We start from the raw sequence: 21,280 nt of genomic DNA on the forward strand, positions 1-21,280 counted from the left end.
TTACGGCATGTCCATTTTTTTTTTTCGACGTAGAAAAGCTGTACTAGCCGAGTTACACGTCTCTCCGAAAATTGTTGTTCTACGCGCCTTGTGTCCGCAGACGCGTTCCGCCAGGACATAGCCACTTTAGGCTTCGTTGCAGCAACAATCCATAGGAAGGGCATGAAGTAGGATCAACTAAAAACGAGCTCGCCGGTCATTTTGACAAGATCTAGATCACCAAACAATAACGCCTTGAATAAAAGTGATTCAGGAAATGCCAGATAGTTTAATTTGCGCGGATCACACTAATTAGATTATTTGACCATCCCCGAATCTAGTACCTAAGAAATACTGTTTTCAGCTTGACAACGGTTTCTCACATAAAGACTGCCTTTCAATGAAATGTAATCTAAGGCCAGCGAAGGTTCGTGTATTGTACCATTGCTTCACGACCATTTCCTACATGGACGCTTGGCTGTAAACAAAGCGGAAACCAGTCGTCCATTCTAATTAATGATTAAAAGAGTGGCGGCTTTGGCAAGTGCAATAGCGCGAACTATAGGAATGAGGAACAAAGTAACACACCAGGACGAACGCTAAAGTAACACACGAGGATAGCGCTCGTCCTTTTTCTTACTTTCTCCCTCGTCCCCAGTTAGCGATATAGCTCTTGCCAATTAATGGTTTACAAAAATGTTACTGCACATGCGCGAGCGAATACATATTTACATAAACAACCTCGGCCGGGGATTATAGCAGAACGAACTATTATTTTTTTTTTCATTCAAATAATGCAACTACAATTCTCTCCGTTCTATTTTTTTTTTTCATTTCCCTCTGATGAAACAGCCATAGCCCTGGCCATCTCAACCTGTGCTGAGGAAGCAATGATACTAACCGATTCTCAAGCAGCTTGTCGAAATTTTCAGAAAGTAAGAATTTCTAGGCAAGCCTTAGGAATACTCACAGCTACAGCAAAGAAGAACCTACCAGAAACGTACAGGTGCCCCAAAAGTAAAACGGAGCATGCGAGTTGCGGCCAAACTGGCCTAAACTAGAGTTACTGTATATGCTACCTAAAGGTAGCATATACAGTAACTCTAGCCTAAACTGCATGCCAGCGCGCTCTATCGGCAGATGCACTGTAGATTGCGAGAGTACGTCAGCATATCCGGCTGACGCATCCCGATATTCTGATGCTAGCCTTCTCGCCGGATCGAGCGAAGGCGCGCTGCTACCATCACTGCTCGTCGGGGGCGCTGTCAATGCTTTATGCATTTGTTTCCCGCGTCGTGAAGAAATCTGCGGAGGTGTGCGCTTTCTGCATCGCAAGGAATGCCTCCGCTTTCGCCCCTGACAAGCCGTGATGGAATCAGTGCGGCTTGGCTAGAGCCGGCGAGGAAGGCGAGCATAAGAATATCTGGACGGGTCAGCCGGATATGCCGACGCACTCTCGCTATCTGCAGCGCACGTGCTGATAGAGCGCGCTAGCAGGCGGTTTTGAACAGCTTGGCCACAGCTCGCGTGCTAAATTTTACTTTTGGGGCACCTGTATACATCATTTGGACTCCGGGTCACGAGTCCCTGATGGGAAATGAGGCAGCCGACGCTTCCACCTGAGCTCATGTTCACCTAGCCTTCCCGCAGGCAGTGGCTTACCGCAGCGGTGGCTGCATGGTTGAGCGTCCGCTTCCCATGCGGGAGGTACCGGGTTCGACTCCCAGTGCCGACCGGGAACCCACCGGTTTTACAGCGAAAGCTGTTATGAGATCATTTCACCGGCCGTTTTTGGCGCAGTAGTTGTCCGCCGCCGCCGCCGCCGCTGCCGCCGCCGCCGCCGGTGTCCGTAACCAGTATCGCTCGAAACAAGAAAAAAAAAACGAAATAAGAAAAAATTTCCAGGATGGAACGAGGTTCGAACCTGGGCCCTCTGCGTGCGAGCCCAGTATTCAACCTCTGAGCCATGCCTCTGCTTGAAACTGCTTCGCAAAAAGGTCCTATACAGGGTTCATGTCGGGAAGGAACCACATTAGCATATGCAATATAGCGTGGTAGAAGAGTAAAATAAAAACCAAGCGTCGCACAACGCGAATTCTGTAACCAGGCGTCACACAATGCGAATTGCGCAACGAGTAGGTTGTTGAATGCTTCCAACCCATTACAAAAGGCTCTGCCATATTTCTTCATCGTCATCAGGCACAGCATCAACAAAGTGCGCATTATGCCTTACATGCGTTTAGCAGATACCACGGCTCTCCGTAGAATGACGAAAAATGGCACAGTGCCTGCTGCCCTACTTCTCAAAAATTAGAATGATTTATAGCGTAGTGATCTCCTCGCAAGTGCACGTATTGGTAGCCAAGGAAGCCCATAAGCGCATGATCCATTTCATCGGGGTCTCAGTAAAATTAGAATGATTTATAGCATAGTGAGCTCCTCGCAAGTTCACTTGTATTGGTTACCAAGGAAGCCCATACGCGCATGATCCATTTCCTCGGGGTCTCAGTAAAATTACAATGATTTATAGCGTAGTGGGTTCCTCGCAAGTGCACTTGTATTGGTGGCCAAGGAAGTCCATAAGCGCACGATCCATTTCCTCGGGGTCTCAGTAAAATTACAATGAATTATAGCGTAGTGGGTTCCTCGCAAGTGCACTTGTATTGGTGGCCAAGAAAGTCCATAAGCGCATGATGCATTTCCTCGGGGTCTCAGTAAGTTCTTCGCCCCCCTCTCCCACGTCAACGTATGTTATACAGCATGACGGGAGAGGGAAATAGCGACGGGCTTCACCCAATGCAAATTACATAACTGGTGGGCCGTTTTAAAGCTTCCAACCCATTACAAAGAGCTGAGTCATAATTCTTCATCGTCATCAGTCGTCGCGTCAACAAAGTGCACATAATGCCTTACAGACGTGTAGCTGGTGCCTCGCTTCTCCGCTGAATGACGAATAATGGCTTAGTAGCTGCTTCCCAACTTCACGAAAAGTGTGATTTATGGCGTAGTGGGTACCTTTCTAGTGTACTTGTATTGTAGCCCCAAGAGAGCTTACAACGGGCTCTAGAAACGCCGCTCTTCCAGCATTCGCTGTGACTGTGCTGCGGTTCAGCGCAGGCCTGGTGTTTTTTTCTAAAGGGGTAGAGGAGTACACCTACGTGGCGCTCGGTTGTTAATGGGTACTCATCTCGAAAGGTGGCCCCATAAGGTTCTGCAAAGACCCCTGGGCGCACCTTAACCCACCACAGCCTTGGTGAAATAGTTGAGCATCCGCCTCTGCTGTGGGAGGCAGAGAATTGCTGCCGCCGGGTACCTGCCGGTAAAATAGGGACAAGCGCACTTCCGGCTGGTGCTCGGCAGAACGAAGTTCAAAGTCGCTTGGGAGGGCACCCACCTTGTGGGAAATTGGCGGCATGGGACAGCCAGACTAAAAATAAGGTCACCCTCTTTTTTTTTTTCAGCGCTCGTGTTGTGCGTTTCTTGTCCTTCGTCCGTGCCACGCTGTACATTTTCCCGAAAATGTTAGTACACCAACTCGCCCAGTTCGCCGTATTAGTTCCTACCCGCAGGACGCACTTAGGAGGAAAGACGATGTACCCAAAAAGTACAGCGACATCTTCAGCGCTACAGGCTAGGCCGAATAACTTATCCGCCAGCTCACCCCAGCCTGAACTAGGGAAGAGGCAGCAACCCTGATGAAGTAGCAAACAAACACTTACGTTCACGGTACATTACTTCACCGTATCCCATCGACTGAGCACTCGTACATCTGTAAGTACTGTAATGTCCCGGACACTCTATGCCATATGATGTGGGGATGCGTACAAAACCCTAGCACCGCTACACTAACCGAAGAGCAGTGGAGGCCAAGCTATCGGACCCAGACCTGAAGAATCAGTGAAGCCTGCTTCAACGGGCACGAGAGATGGCAAAGGGCCCGCGGGTGTACCTGGAGTAAGGAAGGCCGCCCACCTTGGGCGCACAGTGCGCTTGCTCAAAGGAGACGTTTATTCTCTCTCTCTCTGTACAGTGCTGAAACTACTGAATCGCAAGCACCCCACTAATCACCTGTAGAGTGCGACGTAACTATAAGGCGTGAAGATCACGCTGTAATATTTATAACTAGAGGCCGGATTTTTAGGCAATGAAAAAGCTGCTTTTAGGCGCCAAAAATAGGCAGGCAAAACAATGTTTTAGGCTTCCAAAATCGTAAATATAGGCACAATAAATTTTCACATAAATGCAGATAATTTCAAACGAATACGTGCGCGACCTCTATCTACGACAGGAAAACAAAAATGTTATTGCTCAAGATGGCACAGAGGCGCCAACATTTGAAAATAGCCTGCTTTGTCCCGCACGGCTCGCACTCCCGTGTTCTGCAGAGTGAGTCATGTGTCCACTGTCGAATCAACACACTCCTGAGTGTCTTTCCGGCATGACTGAGAAGTACAGAGCAGGAGCAGACAGCCAGATTGCTAAAAGACCGGAAGGGAGGGATTCCTGCTATTGGCCGGGCGACGAATTGCGTAGAGCCAATTTCTCCCCTGGCAGTGAACCACTGGCATAGACAGGCGGAGGGGCGTCTGACACTGCGCTGGAGCCGCTTGATAGCGCCTCTGACTGGCGTTTGCCAGTGTGGTAGCGCCATGGAGAAGGAGAGCGCAAATGCTGCTCAACGGCGCCGAAGAGCGAAGAAACTTAACTCCTCGGATCCCGAAGTAGTTGCCTGGCAAAATAATATACATGTGCCACATAATATATGTATGCCATGTGTGTGTTATTGGAGCAGCAGTAAGCATGATAATCAAGCTAATCCTAGACAATCAGTAAAGCTAAGAACAATCAGCAGAACCTTTGCTAACGCTACGTTATACTGGCATAGCCGAGCTAAGCCACTGCAAACATTTTTAGACAGACTATAGACTATCGGCGCTGACTAAGACTCCCAGGTTTAAACTCACATGTATACATTATAAAGTGGACGGGGGGATGATCGCCGCCGTAGCTCAGTGGTAGAGCATCGGACACGTTATTCGAAGGTCGCAGGTTCGCTCCCTGCCGGCGGCAAGGTGTCTTTTCGTCCACATTACTTTCGACACATTTATATCCTAATTACTACAAATAACATCCCCTATACTTTCCTTGGCATTATTGTCGGTTAGTTCTCACTAAAGGCATGCTGCCATTCAAGCTTAATGAGTTCAGTTCATAAATGTAGGTGGTAAAAACGGAACGAAGCCCTAGGGTTTTACGCGGCTCGACCATGATACGATTTTGAGGCCCGCCGGAGACCAGATTACCCTAACTGCTAGGGCTCGAGAAAACAAGTGGTTTTAGCGCGATAGCTTTAACCCTTTGACACGCTATGTACACAATTGTGTACTCCACTTGTTTTCGCTATCTGTATCGACTAGGGGCTAAGAAGAGCAAGAGATCCTTGACCTTTGGATGAACTGAACGTCCTGCATATTAAATTTTTCTACATTTAAAATCATGTGCCGTGTACTTTTGCATATGATCACTTAGCTGAAGGCACTACCATGTTAGAGGATTCGCGCGAGGTCAAAAGCATAGTTTTTCTTTGATCAAATGGACATAAGCGGAAACGCATTGCATTAATTTCTAGCTGGACCAAATTGTATTGTAAAAAATTGTGGACGTTCATATCAGTGCACTATTTGCCCTCGGAAAGTATTTTTAGGAAAAAAATTTTTCTGTCTGTTACAGTGATTTGAATTTTGCCGTAGTGGGTGAAACATAGGTTGCGAAAAAATACTAAAAAATACAATACTTTACGGAACGCCTTAAATATCTGCTGTTTACTTGAAAGGAATGGCACTATCTTATTATCACCATTGACGACCACTACTTGTCTCACGATGCTTTGTGGTGAAGCAATGCTGCAATTCTGCGCCATTTTGATTATTTTAAAAAATTCGCGCGATAGCTATATCACATGGCTTAGTTGGCAGTAAGCGTGTCAAAAAAGTATTGAAGTCGATGACCGAGTAGTTTCGAAGTGGAAGGGGCGCAAACATTGAAAAATGTGTGAAATGCTCCACGTTCAGGCACATGTAGAGTGGTGATGTATTCACAATAAAAATGTTGTACATCGGAGATTTATTTGTGAAAGTTTCCACTTTATGTTTTCGCTATCTTCACTGCGCCGCCAGTAAGTCGCGCTGGCAGGGGCTGTGAGTTTTCACGTTGCTGAAAACTTGCAAACAGTGTATATGGCTGGCAGAATGTTTCGGAAGGGCACTAAAGGCTGCCGGTTAGTAGTCGGAGCAGAGCACGATTTCATTGCCACGTCACTGATGCACACGTACGACACGCAGAGCTTGGGTTGTGTTTTCGATCTCTGCGGAGGTTGCAGTTCTTACTTCCGTTGCCGACGTATGGTCTTCGCCACTTGAAATGCCTGTGTTGCTGAGTAGGTGGTGAGCCGGCATTAAGAGTGGTCAGTGATGATGGCACGAAAAGGTGAAACGTGCGCGTACCTTTGAGGGAGATTGTAGACTCAAACCTTGTGAGCTCAACTTTCTGCCACGCTGCATGCGATGCTTTCATCTTAGCCTTGCGATTACTAAGCGAAGGCGATAGACATTTAAAAGGACGAAGCATTAAAGTTTTTGTATATTTATCGCTTTCGGTTTCCGTTGTACAGGCTCTCCGTCTAAAATATGACACGATAGCAGTATACTCACCATTCGCAATGTTTATCTTACGCGCTGCCAAGGGATGCGGCCGAAAGACGAACCTTCGAGTGCCGCGTGCTCGCTCGGCGACGCGATCACCGGAGCAAAGTTCACCTCTGCCGAAGATCCGAGCGTAAGAATACGTAGCACCATTCGGCTCCGAGGCACGAATGGCGCGAGTCACGTTCAAGCGAGCTGCCCATAAAAAAGAATTATAAGTGTATTCCCGGTGCCTGTTAGCCACTTTTATTATATAATAATATATTTTAAACGAACCATCACTCGTTTTCCCTGACACTTCGTCGGCGGCACTGCGGAAAGCCGAAGAATGCGTGTCGAAACGTGAAAACTCACAGCAGCACACGATCGTGCCACCCGCGTGGGCGCTGCATACTTCCGTTGCCCCAAGGAACAGTGGCGGCGCAGTGAAGCGGACTTACGGGCCCGCGCCCAGGCACGCCGCGAACGCTCAACATAAAATTTTGTTCTACAAAAACAAAAAACACTCCGATGAAACTTTCACAAATAAATCTCTTTGTTTACTCTTCCCAACGAGACCAAGCGTGCATTTTTACTTGGACTGCATCACCACTCTACATGTGCTGAACGTGGAGCTTCTCACAATTTTTCAATGTTTGCGCCCCTTCCACTTCGAAACTACTCGGTCATCGACTTCATATATTACTGCCAACTTCCAGCCATGTGATATAGTCCTATTTTGTCTGTACAATTTAAAAAATAATCAAAATGGGCGCAGAATTGCAATTCTTCACCACAAAGCACATAACAAGTAGTGGTCGTCAATGGGTGATAAATTATTCCTTTCAAGTAAACAGCAGATTTTAGGCGTTCCGTAAAGTATTGTATTTTTAGAGTATTTTTTCAACCTTGTTTCACCCACTACGGCAAAATTTCACTGTAACAGACAAGAAATTTTTTCCAAAAAATACTTTCCGAGGGCAATGGACTGATATGAACGTCCACAATTTTTACAATACAATTGAGGGGTCCGCAATTGGGACGTTTGGCGGAATACCCTACATTCAATTTAAAAGTATCTTATAACAGATTTGATTAACTTTTTTTGCTGCATGGAATACATGGAATTTGTATCTTCACTTTTAAGGTTGGTTGCGTCTGAAAGGGTTAAAGCACTCGTTTCGCAGAATTGCTAGGAATTTACGTGTCAAAACAACCACATGATTACGAGACGTGCCTTTGTGAGAGACTGCGGTTTAGTTAGACCACCCTCTAGTTCCTTATCGTGCGCCTATATCTCAGCACGCGAGTGTTATTTGCATTTCCTCCCTATCGAAGTACGGGGTGCGGCCACCGTGTCCGGAATTTGAACCTACGCCCTAAAGGTTAGCAGGGCGACACTACGGTGGGTTTCTATACAGGTGAGCTTACGCGGAGAACCCTAGCCGGCTAATTCCTCCGTTATAGAGCTTTTTCTTCGTCGCGCATGGCAGCGAAGATGTATTTAGCTAGGCGCGACCAAAATTCTACCGTCCTATATGCGCGCAAAAACTTCTAGTGCGTACGTGGTACGAAAATTGCGCAATATTAATGAGAACTAGGTGCCGACAATAATGCCAAGGAAAGTTTTTAGTAATAATGTAAGGTAATTGTGAAAAAAGAAAAGTGGTTACGAAAAGAAGCTTGCCGCGGGCAGGGACCGAACATGCGACCTTCGAATAACGCGTCCGATGCTCTACCAACTGAGCTACCGCGGCGGCCATCCCCCGTCGGTCACTTTATAGGGTATATGTGTGCATTTTAAACGTGGGAGCGTCAGTCAGCGCCGCCAGTAGCCATGACGGCGAGTGTGGAAAACTCTTTTTCTGCCGTTGTTGGTGTCACGATAGGGCACGTGAACTTATGGCCAGCGGCAGCTGACTAATCCCTCGCATACTACCTGAAAGCATCAAGTCTGCCAGAACGAGACCCTCGCTATGAAGTGAAGGGCTAGCGCAAGTGTTAATTTCAAGGGCTCGTAATTTCTTTGTTATACACTATTAATGAGACTAACAGACAATAATGCCAAGGCATTATTGTCTGTTAGTTCTATTAATATTGTGTATAACAAAGAAAACGAGCCCTTAATGAAATTCAACATTCTTCCTTCAAAAAATTGGGCAAGTACCACTACTCATCACCGGTCCGCTAATGTTAAAGAAATAGTCCGCGGGCAAACACGAATGTGCTACAGAAGTTGTGCAAGTCCCAGCGCCCACCACTGGTCCCCTTAAAAAATGAAGATGGCGACACGCAGGCGGTGAACGCTAATTATGATTTCTGGACATACGTAAGCAGCAATTAAGAATGACTGCAATAAACCGTCGGAATTAAACTAGTGATAATCAACGGGACCCCAAGTTACGACTTTGCGACTTCGCTAGTTAGTCATCTGTAGCGAGTGCTTGGGCGATTGGTAAAAACAGTTACTGAGTGTCCTACAGTTTGATGACCCGGGCACAGGTATCCCACATCGGGACGTCCAGGTCTTGCCTAGTAACCGCTTCTCCTTTCTTGTTTTGTCAACGCGCATCACCTAATGGATGTCTCCCGCATTCGTGTAAATGAGGATTCCAAACCTATTTATTTTGTGAGCGCGCGCTTGACACCGGGAGGAAAAACTGCACCGAACGCGGCGGGAATTTTTCACAAGGCGCTTCGAAAAGGAAAGCGATGTTTTCCAGGTCATGGTCACCGCGCGGCCCGGTCACCGCAGCGACTTCAACCGCGTCCTCGAAGGTCATGAATCGTTTGCAGTACGTCGGCACTCCAGCGGTCGTTGGTTTGACGCCGCGTACAGTGCGAGCGCCTGACCCTGAAGAAGCCACATGTGCATCCCTCTGTACGCGATATCGTGAGATAAGAGGATGCGTAGCCGGCGTTTCTTCATACGACGCGTTTCACAGGGGTCTCCTCTGCCTCACTGATCACGCGCCCGCAATAGCTTTTGTGAAACCGGCTGCCAATGGGCGCACAGATTATTCCGCACACTCTAGACGCAATTTGAGCGCCGTTTCGAAATCATCTTGCTGTGTGTCGCCGTTCTAGCTAAACCTTCCTTCTTTCTTCATTTTTTTTTTTTTGGTACGGACGAGTCTTTCTTTCGACACAGCGGGCTGTTCTGTTCTGCCACATCCAAAAGGGGCGCGCTCGGTGTCGGGTGCCGTCTGGAATACTGAGCAAACTGAGCGCTGGAGCCAATTCAGCGGTCACTTCGCTATGTTCGAACTGGAATCGGCTTCGGGTGTTTGTTTCTGTGGTCGTCTTGATCTGCTAGCGGCCATCGGGCGTTGGCTGATCAGGTGAGTGTATTTTTTCCTAGATGTCAGCAAAAAAGACGGTTTAAAAAAAACTAACTGAAGCAGCTTCACTGACTTAACCGTCGCGAAGACTGGTTAAGCAGCAAAGCTGGTGGCATCGTATTGTTATTTCATCGCTTTATTTGCTGTATAGTACATTTGGCCTCCACTGGCACTTTTAAAACCAGTCTTTGCGACGTTTAAGTCAGGCGAAGCTGCTTCAGGTTGTGAATTAATAACATTTTATGGACCAGAGGTGAAGTAGTGGAACCTTGCCCAATTATGTGGCACTTGCCATACCCGCCAGGAGCTGTGTTACGCTCCGCAGCGATAAACCTCCACTTAAACAGCTCCGCATTTTCCCAACGCATGGCGTTTAGGGTACGCACGGCTATTTTCAGAATTCAAACGCTATCTCAACGCACAATTTCACCGGGCTATTTGGTAATGATCAATTATTTTAAATAGCGCTAAACTTTACCAAGGACAGCTACAAAATAGGACAAGCCATAGGGACTCCTGGCTTGTCCTCTTCATATATATCTTATCGGTAGAATATTGCGCTTCGTACAGTGATTTAACGTTACCTTGTTTGCGCGGTTAACGTGCTCTACGTAAAACATGCCGGTGCATTCGGAGGCCCGCTTCGAACATAATTTGGCGCTGCTGTTGAAGGATTCACTTCGTTCATAGCGAATGACTGTGCAAAATGACTTCGTTTACTTTCAGGCAGCTTCAATGACCAAGTATCATTCAGCGGAGACTGCGAGATCGCTTCCCATTTCGAACGTTTCTGGGCCTTACAATATAATCGCTGTAAACAATTCTGCAACACAAATTTTCGCTGTTAGTGCCAAGCTAATGTTTATTTAATAATTATTAATGTTTAAAAAAAGACTGGAATACGGTTGCTTGCCAAAAGGCAAGTTGGAATTTTCAGTTTTTTTTTTATTCGCTGTTTTTTGAGCGCCATCATCCGCTGCTAGGGAAGGCCTAAGCCGCAACTTGGAGACGTGAACTCTATCCCTATATACTAATGCTCCACTCAACTAACGTGGGCGATACGGTAACGCTGTCCTCTTTTATCACGCTCTCGCGAAAGTAAGACTGTCGGTTGTCTAAGTCAAGGCGAGAGCCAGCGTTTCCAGCCATGTCTGCCACGGCGGTACAGTCGTTATGGCGCTCGGCTGCTGACCCGAAGGACGCGGGTTCGATCCAGGCAGCGGTGGTCGCATTTCGATAGAATCGAAGTGGTAGAGGCCCGTGTGCAGGGACGTTAAAGAACGCCAGATGGTCGAAATTTCTGGAGCCCTCCACTACGGTGTGCATCAATCATATCATTGTTATAGCACTTAAAACCCCAGATATTATTGCCATAGTTCTATATCAACGACTTCATTCTCCAGTTGACGTATCTACGTCTTTCAAGCGAACATGCCGTAATGTGCTTTGCCCCCTTAATATCAAATCAGGCGTGCGTTATCATCGCGCATCGACGCGCGCTTCCCGGAAACACTGCACTTATCAGGTATACGAAGATAGCGCAGCGCTTATCCGCATTTGGGTCAGGGGCACTGGGTTGTAAGAAACGTTGATAGTCGCATCTGCGCACGCTGACTCGTTCAGAATGCCGGACAATCGATTGAAGCGCAATACGATACGCTTATTTCCACCAATGCACTAAGGTCGAACCGGGTGGGCGAAGAAAGAAAAGCGTTTCACGGATCTGTCACCCGCATTGCGGCAGGCAGCAGCCGAAGACAATAGTAATTCTCATTGCGATACACAAGATAAATTGGCAAATGAACGCACGCAAGTGTACTTAGATGTAGGTGCGCGTTGAAGAAACGCAGGTTGTCAAAGATGGCCGGAGTTAGCGTGACAAAGGCAAGTTTTTAGAGAGAGAGAGAGAGAGAGAGACTTTATTTACAGAAAGGCAGAGAGGTCGGCCTGAGCTATAGTTTGCTCTGGCCTGCTACTCTACGCTGGGGAGGGGGAATAGGGGAGCGAAGGAGTGATGAATGAAGATGGTAAAGTAGGGAGATGAGAATGTAGTTCGTGACGCTGGGGCAAATCTAAAGACGTGCATCCAGTCCAGTGGCTTGTAAGAAGGCTACGACTGCTTCTATAACCACACTTGTGCTGCTGACGTCAGGCCAAGGACCTGACACAACCTCATCGGTTAATGGCCTACTATGATATTGCCCAATCGATGAGATCAGTTTCTGTCGTTCTCGTGCGTACGCTGGACAGGTGCACAGTTTTTACATCTTCATAACTATGCACATGCGCCCTGATAAGCCTGTAATAGGAAACACTGCATCCATTTCTATGTGAAAATGTTTTTAGATTAAAGTAACCTGGGAACACTTTTTTTTTTATTTGGAACATTACCCGCAGCGCCATTTAGGCATTATTGCGGTGGCATAGTCCTTCATAGAATGAATCCGCAGTCTTGCGGTCGACCAATTCGGCTGGTAACATGTTCCATTCGTCATTCGGCTTAATGATATTGGAGTGCCTTAGTGGTTCTGCCTTTCTGATGCGCGTGGAATTTCGGCTTTTTACTGTCAGTTATTTCTCTTTCATCATCATGTGATGTCAGACGGGAAATTTAGAGTGAATATTAAAAGAAAAAAATATATATATTGATTTTCTTGGTAAATATTCTTGAAATGAAGTTTATTTATTTATTTATTTATTTATTTATTTATTTATTTATTTATTTATTTATATCTTCTACAGCGAGCGTAAAAAATGTTTCGACGCCTTCGAAGGCACCGGCGTACCGACGCCTCCCCTTCGGAGTCTGATCAACGGAAACACGGATGAGTTCTTGAAACCGGTGAGTGAAGTCAGTGGATTCCCGACGAAACCGCGTCGTAGAACAATATATAAATACAGCTTTGACTCTTCCGCGTAAATGGTGACATTAGAACGACTAGATACATTTAAATATAGGTATATGGTGGCGAAGTAAACGAGCGCTGCTGTATAACATCAGGCAGAAAAAAGTCTGTCCGTCTGTCTGTCTGTCTGTTTGTTTGTTTGTTTGTCTGATCTATCTATCTATCTATCTATCTATCTATCTATCTATCTATCTATCTATCTATCTATCTATCTATCTATCTATCTATCTATCTATCTATCTATCTATCTATATCTATCTATCTATCTATCTATCTATCTATCTATCTATCTATCTATCTATCTATCTATCTATCTATATCTATCTAATGTCTGTCTAACTGTCTGTCTGTCTGTCTGTCTGTCTGTCTGTCTGTCTGTCTGTCTGTCTGTCTGTCTGTCTGTCTGTCTGTCTGTCTGTCTGTCTGTCTATCTATCTATCTATCTATCTATCTATCTATCTATCTATCTATCTATCTATCTATCTATCTATCTATCTATCTATCTATCTATCTATCTATCTATCTATCTATCTATCTATCTATCTATCTATCTATCTATCTATCTATCTCAGTTTTCTTGGCACGCTGAACGAGACCTTGAATTCAACATTACCGCCTCGAGCGTATGATTTCGATACAGCTGACAATGGAAGGCTTGCGGGTGATAAATGTTCGTGGCGAGACCTTCCGTTGCGTGGCACATGGCACGGATAAACTATATGGAATCTAGCCTTCAAATGTATAGACGCCTTATGGTCACGATTAATTTTGATTGTTCTGTGTCGATTGCAGTAAACGAATTTTAGTGTGCAGGTTTCGTGGTTTTCGTGTAAACCAGCAGAGGCTAGAAAACAACAGAAAATTCAGATCATAAAGGGCCGTAAAGTGTCATAAAAAGTACTCTTGTGTATTTTTCGTTTATTTTGCATACCTTTCTTTCTTTTTTGTACGAACACTAGTGCTGTTTACTGTGAACACAAACAGCTTCATCTAAACTTTTCTTCTCATTTCAGAGTCAGATAGAAAGCCTTGGACGCTGGCTGAAGGAATACGGTGATGTTTTCGGGTGAGTAGGAGCCTCAGATGTAGATGCTTTTTCGAAGGGGCAAGTGATTTCAAGTATATATCAAACTCATTTTCATTCAGTATATCGAAATGTGCATTGTACAAGAACTGCTAAACTATGCAGATTCACTGGCTTTGTACATGGTTTTTGGTCTACGATCACGTACCAACTTGCCAACTATCGGCATTGTTGTACATGGAAAATTATATATGTAGATTATTTTACGGATGGACTTCCCCTATTTGGCTGCAGCGTTGCGTTTTTGTATCGTTACTATTACAGGGCTGGGCAAAGATACTTTAGAATTGTGTCGCAATACGATACGCAAGAAGTATTTCATATACAGATACAAGATACTACAACAATGATTGTATCCGGTACCATACATTCCAATTGTATCTTAAAGGGACACTAAAGACAAATATTAAGTCGACGTTGATTGTTGAAATAGCGGTCCAGAAAACCTCGTAGTGCTACTCTTATGCCAAGAGAGTGCTTATTTTGAAATAAAATCACGTTTTAGTGGTCCGCATCGCGTTAGCGCAACCACCCACCTGAAAGCGGTCTTTCTCACAACACTGTTGCCGTACGCAACGTTGCCCGCCTTTACTGTGCGGCGGCGTGCACTGGCGGCGTGCACCATTCGGGCATCCGGCAACATCACATGCATGCGGCATTTTGTCGAACTTTCTGTCAGAGCGACTTTCGCGAGCGCGCAAAACACACGCGGCAGTACGCGATACCGCAACTACCACTGAGACGCGACCGCGTGAGCGAAGCAGGGCGCCGGGCGAAGCGCTGTTCGGCGAAAACCGAACCTTCGAACCACGCGCGCCGTTCCCCAGGGCAACACCAAAGAGGTTCTTTTTTCCATGAATGAAACAGAAACGAACAAGTAGCATTTATTACGTCTCTCGATGCACATAAGGTTCTTTTTTTATTGCAGTTAGTTTGATTACGAGTGATTAATTGTAGTCGGACTCTCTCACGACATCAGGATCATTTCCAAAATGCCCCGGTCGTGGCGCTCATCGTGTGATACATTTAGCTTAATTTCTCGGTAAGTAGGGCACTGCTGTTGATAATATTGCCGCTTTAGACGTTGCCATACATTGAGCTTTCACTGTGACATAAATTGTTATTGGCCTTTAGTGTCCCTTTAAGATACTTCGATACATTCGCAAACTTGTTATTATATATCCGTATAATGTAGCACTAAAGGCCCATACACAAAAATTTTCACTTCGGAATTTATGAACTGCGGGCAATATTGTTTCGCTTGAATGAAATATCTATTGGTATCTCAAAAGTTTTGTACTTCTAGCTCCAGCTATATCAGTTTCATTCCTAGACAACTCACTGGCGCTTCTTTACAACGTCTTAACATGACACGAGTAGCTGCTTAACATGATAGCTCTTTACACACATCGCTGATAGCGGTTTTAGTTTGTCGCTTTTGAAATTGGTGGAAGTCACTGCTCTGCTTGTCGACCAGCTAGCGGGTTGCCATCTACTTACAAGAACGTCAGTAAGACGCCTCCGCACGATCGTTCAAATACCGCTGTGGAGGTTGTACCTTGCCCGCAAACGTATTACGGTTTCCGCCATAGCGGGTCACATGACAGGTGTACGTCACCAAGAAGATGTGGAGTCCAGAAACCTCTCAGACGTATTGTATAGTTGTACGAAGTGCCGTAGGACGCCGCCGCTATTCACACTATTGACACTTATAATTCCGATTACCTGGTGATTAGTAATAGCATACAAAAGAATTTAGTGAAGCTTAAACAGGGAAAACAAATATATCTAAGTAAACTATAAAAGCGATTCTGTATTAAACACAGCGAATAAGTATAGAAACACGATACAGGCGACCACCCCAACATCTAGTAATAGATATAGGAGCTAATAATATGATTATGTATAATTGTTGGGGCTCTCGAGTCCCAAAACCGCGATATGATTATGAGAAACGCTGTAATGGAGGGCTCCGGAAAACACCTGGGGGTTCTAAAATCTAAATTTAAGCCCACTGGTCTCTAGCACTTTCCATTCATCGAAATGCGGCCTCCGCGAGCTTCGGGTCAGCAGTAAAGCACCGTAACCACTAGACCACCGCGGCGGGTTACCCCTAATAGCTATGACAATAATGCGCTTAAGGTAAGACCACAGAAAATATCGGTGCCTGTGGAAAATAGCGCAAAACGGCTTGTCGGTACCCTCATGAGAAAAACGGAGCATTTGACTTCTCGAATCCCTTTGCTAACAACTTTAAGATGGCTCCTAATAATGTAGGTTATGATAATGAAAACTCCATTTGGCAATTTTACTTAGCAGTAAGCAGAATTGGTTACTGGATTCTCTAGGTACGCCCGGCTAATTATATATTTTCTTAACATATATTGTTCTCAACAATATGTTCTTCTCAAAACATCGCCTTTACATAACAGTAAATTCTAGTGGAATATAAGTATGCAAACAGTAGCAGAAATGACGCAGACAGTCCAATACTAAGAATAAAGCAAAGGCTTACCTTGGCAGCACGTTAAAACATAATGCAGTAAGCAGACCGAAAAAAAAAGCAATATAGAGACATAAGTAATGTACGGGATGGAGAAGGACAGCTAAGAAATAACTTGTGCTTTCAATCAAACTATGATTTTAAAGACTCTTTGAATACAAGGAGAGACGTAGGCCATGACTTCGGTTAGGTGGATGCCTGTTCTGTTAGATCCAGCATCGGTCTCGGTGCACGGTGCCGTAGCTGTTAGAATGTTATTTGCATATGAGTCAATCTCACTGTATGTAAGCCAAACTTACATCCTTGAAATCCTTGAAATTTCCGATGTCTGAAAGCCGCGATACGCAAAGCAACGCCCCATTCTTACATCATTCAGACATCATAACGGAGCACCACGCAAGAGAAACATTGATAACAACACTACAGCGGCATCAGGATGTCTGCGAATAATGGCGGACACATTAGAGTACGCGGCACAGGAAGGTCTAAGTGCCAAGTGTCATGGCATTGACACAACTGAAAAAAAGAGAAACGGGAAAATAAAATGTCGGCTAAGCATCGACATTTGCACGCTTGTCTTTTTTGACGACGCAGTCGCCACCACGTGACCCTGCTCCACCAATAGAGACGCTCAGAGCTCTTCGCCTATCATCGCTGAAAAACTCTGGCGCAAAGATAAAATAATATGCCACTGCCTTTAGTTTTAATTTGTTGACAGTGGCAGCAGTACCAGCTTGAGAAGCGAGCGGAGTTCAGCCAACGGTTATTGTTTCGCCCTGTGGTGCTGCGATAGCAGTATCTTGTATCGTAAGATACACGATACATTCTTCAATGCGTCAAAAATACAGATACTGATACACGTCTTGCGAGACGTATCGCGACACAGATACAAGATAACCAAAGTGTATCTAAGATAGTATCTAAGATACATGTATCTTCGATACTGCCCAGCAGTGAACTTACCGACTAAACGAACAGCGCTGCGGTAGACAGATACGTATGAAAACGGCTGAGTTAGTGCATTCGACGCTTCCTGATCTTGTTATTTCACGTCGCGATATAAAAAAAGTAAGAAAGCATTTGTTTAACAGCTAATATGGCGGCGCGCATGTGTCTTACGTAATGTAATCCTTATACGCCGAACGGCGTTTATGCGGCCTTCGTGTGTGTTGCCTTCTCTCTCTCTCGTTTCATAAAGTACTTAAAAGCCTTCTTCCAATGCTGAAAAGAAAAAAAAAAACACTGCGCCGTTTTATCACAAGGGAATATATAAATATATACACCAGTCAAATAGCTGCGCATCAACACAGCGCACATTCGAAACGAATGGCGACGCATAAACACTTCCAGAATTTCATCCTGAAGGCATGAATTGTGTCAACACGTTCCGTATGCTGCTGCGCAATAAAACGCTTTCTTATTTGTTTTCGCTTCTTATGTGAAGCAAGCGCCATAAGCGCGTATTCTGTGGGTTTTTCTCAACGTACGCCAAAAAAAAAATTATTTGCAATTCCGAAAGCACGTTTTATGCGTACACACGCTCGGCCAAATCCGGCATTTCACGTATTCACAGGCGTTGTTTTGTCGCAATTCTCGTCTACCGTTTTGCGCAAACCCCAGAACTACTCCACGGAGACTTGCGAAGAAACGAGCCAGCCGGTACAAAAGCATAAAAGCGCCATATTTTCCGCCTTCATCCACACGGAGCTCTTTTTCTTATTTTCCGTTCTTTGCAAAGTGCGTGATTTCCTTATTACTGAAGAAAATAAAGCAGCGTTGCAAACAAAGACGTAAAATTTAAAGGACACGGCAGCGATATGTCCGTCTTTGGAAGTCTGACTTTCTGTAACATGAATCACTAAGATATTTCTGCTTCTCTTGGTCTGGTCGCCGCCTGAGGAAGGGGGGCTCTGGCAGGGCTAGTCTCCCGGCCCCCGCCTGCCTTGACTCCAGCAAGGACACAAATAAAGTTATGTCTCTCTTTCTCTTTAATCACGTGAAGAAATAGCATAAGACGGCGTCTTAGGAAAACGCCGTATATCCTTCGTCGTTTAGCATACAAGAGGAACGTCAAAAAAAGTAAGAATGAAAAATGTCCCATGTTGCCCAACACACAGTGAGACAAGATGTTTAACAAAATGCAGACGAACAGTACATGAACACAAAGATTTGCACACGACTTCAGCAAAGGTGAAACAAGTGATATACTGTACGTGCATGCAGAGACAAATACTTTGAATCCGCTGCGATGCACAGAAAAAATAACACAACCTTGCGGGTCAAAACAAGGAAAAAAGACAAAGTTCGGAACACAAGATATTACCGCTCGAAAACATATTCTAGAAGTCCGTCCCTCGAGCGAAAAATTTCCACCAACTATTGATCAAAAATGAGGCATTCTAAAAATATACTTGTGTTTCCACCACTTGTTTCAACGGATCGAGGCAGCGCCATCGCACGTTGCCTTCCCTCCAGAAGTACACGAAGTGGAATCACTTTACCTATTCCCAACTTGTACAAAAACTTCGCTTTCAATTCCCATTCATTGTACTTGTTTCGTACAATATACGACTGATGTTGAAAGAACAAATAACGTTTTTTATTTTGTGGGTATCATTATACTCCTCATGATTAGTGTGAAGAGTCGAGCTTTCTTAAAGCACCTTTTTCCTCAATCTCGACACACATAATGATAGAATTACACATTAAAATGAAAGTTTTATCTTGAGAGAACTAATTGTGCCAAGATACACTCTACAACTCTGCGGATGATTAAGGGAGTTCCGGTGAGCAAATGGTGACGGCTCCATTTTTACGGCTGTAATGTAATATCATAGTACTCAACAGTGTGCAAGCACATATGGTCATAAAAGGTGTCGTGAAAATTTCTGTAACGATTCTGACCATCTGGTGTGCGTATAAATACACCGTACGGGGCTATGGCAGAGAGATCTATGAAAAATGGTTCGCTGCACTTCTTGTTAGTCTGTCTGCAGACATTGTCCAACTTACCTGGATTTATATGTCGTCCATCAAGAAAACTGCGCATACAACATGGAGACACGGAATAGCCCAGGCGATACATACCTCAAACCCCTCCACATCAAGCAGGTTAGAGCCAAACCAACTGAACAGAGGTAAAGAGAAAATTAATTAACGCGGTCGAAAACGCAACTCCCCACCGGTGGGCACCGGTCCCAAAACCTGCGCAGGAACAAGAGAGACGTAATAAACTTTCATGAAATTCCCGGAGATGTTATCCTGGTTTATCGCCTGCCTTGCCACTCCAGGTGTCGGGTGATGACTGATATACACAACGATCACATATACAAACAAATAGCACGTACTATCGCGCTCAGTATGAGCTACATCACGCGAGCGCGTGGCCGAGCGCTCTGCAAGGTTGTACAGTGGCGCCTATCATGACATGTTTTTGAGTTATCGGGAGAGAGTTTGGCTGTCCCTGCGAGCGCACATCGCCTCCACTTCCTTTCACCTTCGCCCTCATTTAGGCCTGCGGTGATATCAGCTTCGAAAATGATAACTTCGAGGATGAAAGCAAGCAAGTGGGGGTGATGCGCGCTCGCACGAGCAGCCAAACTCGCTCCCGATAACTCGAAAATATGCCGCGATCGGCGCCACGCTACAACCTTGCAGAGCGCTCGGCCACGCGCTCACGTGATGTAGCTCATACTGAGCGCGATAGTACAGTCACAAACACACATATATACACAAAAGAGTAATTCAGAAACTTTCGCTGAGTGGAGTGTCCCTCAAAACAATTACACATCATCTCACCCTACGGGCAACCATGGTGGGATGCGAAAGCATTGCGAAGGGCGCGCATTGAGTTTCCGTTTCTCTTTTATGACTTCTGAGACGGTGGTTGTTGAGGCGTTTGAATTACCGCTTGCCGACGCTGACGTTTACGTTCAGCTTCCCGAGCCTTCCTCTGCTCCGCGGCGATGGCGCTGCCGCTGCAACTAGCGCCGACGCTGACGTTGTTCAAGGCGTTTCACACACCGTTGCACAGAGGGAGAATGACGGAAGCACAGCGAACGCGCGCTTTCGCAGCTTCGAGATTCGCTTTGCCGGCGTTGCCGTTTACATTCAGCTTCGCGAGCGTCCATAGCGCCATCGCGAAGGAGAGTGCAACGGGAGCGAGCGCACGCCGCATTATATACGAGCGCACAGCTGTGGCGGAGAGAGAGAAACGGGAGAGGAGAAACGAAGCGGAGGCAGCGCTCACGCCACATCCACCACCTCACCTCATCCCACCTCCTCGCGCTCACGCGAGGAGAGGGGGAGAGCTGGCGCATGCGCAGTATGGAGCGGACGCCGCAGAACGAATACTGCCCCGAGCATAAGATGCCTTCGCATCTAAAACACCAACAGCGCTATTGTGTTGCGTTTCGCACAACCACTGTCTCGCCAAGGGCCTAGAAGGTGCCGCAGCTCCAAGCTCAAGCCGTGTTGCAAATTAATACAGGTGGCTCTTAAGCATAAAAACGACAGTAAACTTGCGAACGGCGTTCCACGGCTTTGCAATTTGACAATGCGAAAAACAAAAACCCAGAAAGCATTGACGCAAAAAGTCGTATACGGCGGCGTTCTCGAATCAAATAATAAAATCGTCTTCACTGCATCACGCGACTATAGTGTACAGAGAGCGTAAATAGTTCAAGGACCACGGGACAGAAGAAAAAGCGAAATATTCCACCTGCTTCGACAGGCAGCCTTGAATTTATATTTCCAGCCTCTTCTAAAACCCGCTGACAACATTTACT

The 21,280-nt window shown here is 45.7% G+C and overlaps 1 protein-coding gene across 1 annotated transcript in view; it reads left to right on the plus strand.

The window, feature by feature from the left end:
- Window positions 1–12,745: 12,745 nt before the first annotated feature.
- Window positions 12,746–21,280, plus strand: part of LOC119398977 (cytochrome P450 9e2) — a 47,399-nt gene continuing 38,864 nt past the window's right edge. The window contains exons 1-2 of the mRNA XM_037665791.2: window positions 12,746–12,842; window positions 13,920–13,972. The gene's annotated coding sequence lies outside the window, so the exon portion shown is untranslated. The remainder of the gene's footprint in view (window positions 12,843–13,919; window positions 13,973–21,280) is intronic.

Source organism: Rhipicephalus sanguineus, chromosome 7 (genome assembly GCF_013339695.2).
Source record: "Rhipicephalus sanguineus isolate Rsan-2018 chromosome 7, BIME_Rsan_1.4, whole genome shotgun sequence".
In the NCBI taxonomy this organism is placed as follows: domain Eukaryota; kingdom Metazoa; phylum Arthropoda; class Arachnida; order Ixodida; family Ixodidae; genus Rhipicephalus; species Rhipicephalus sanguineus.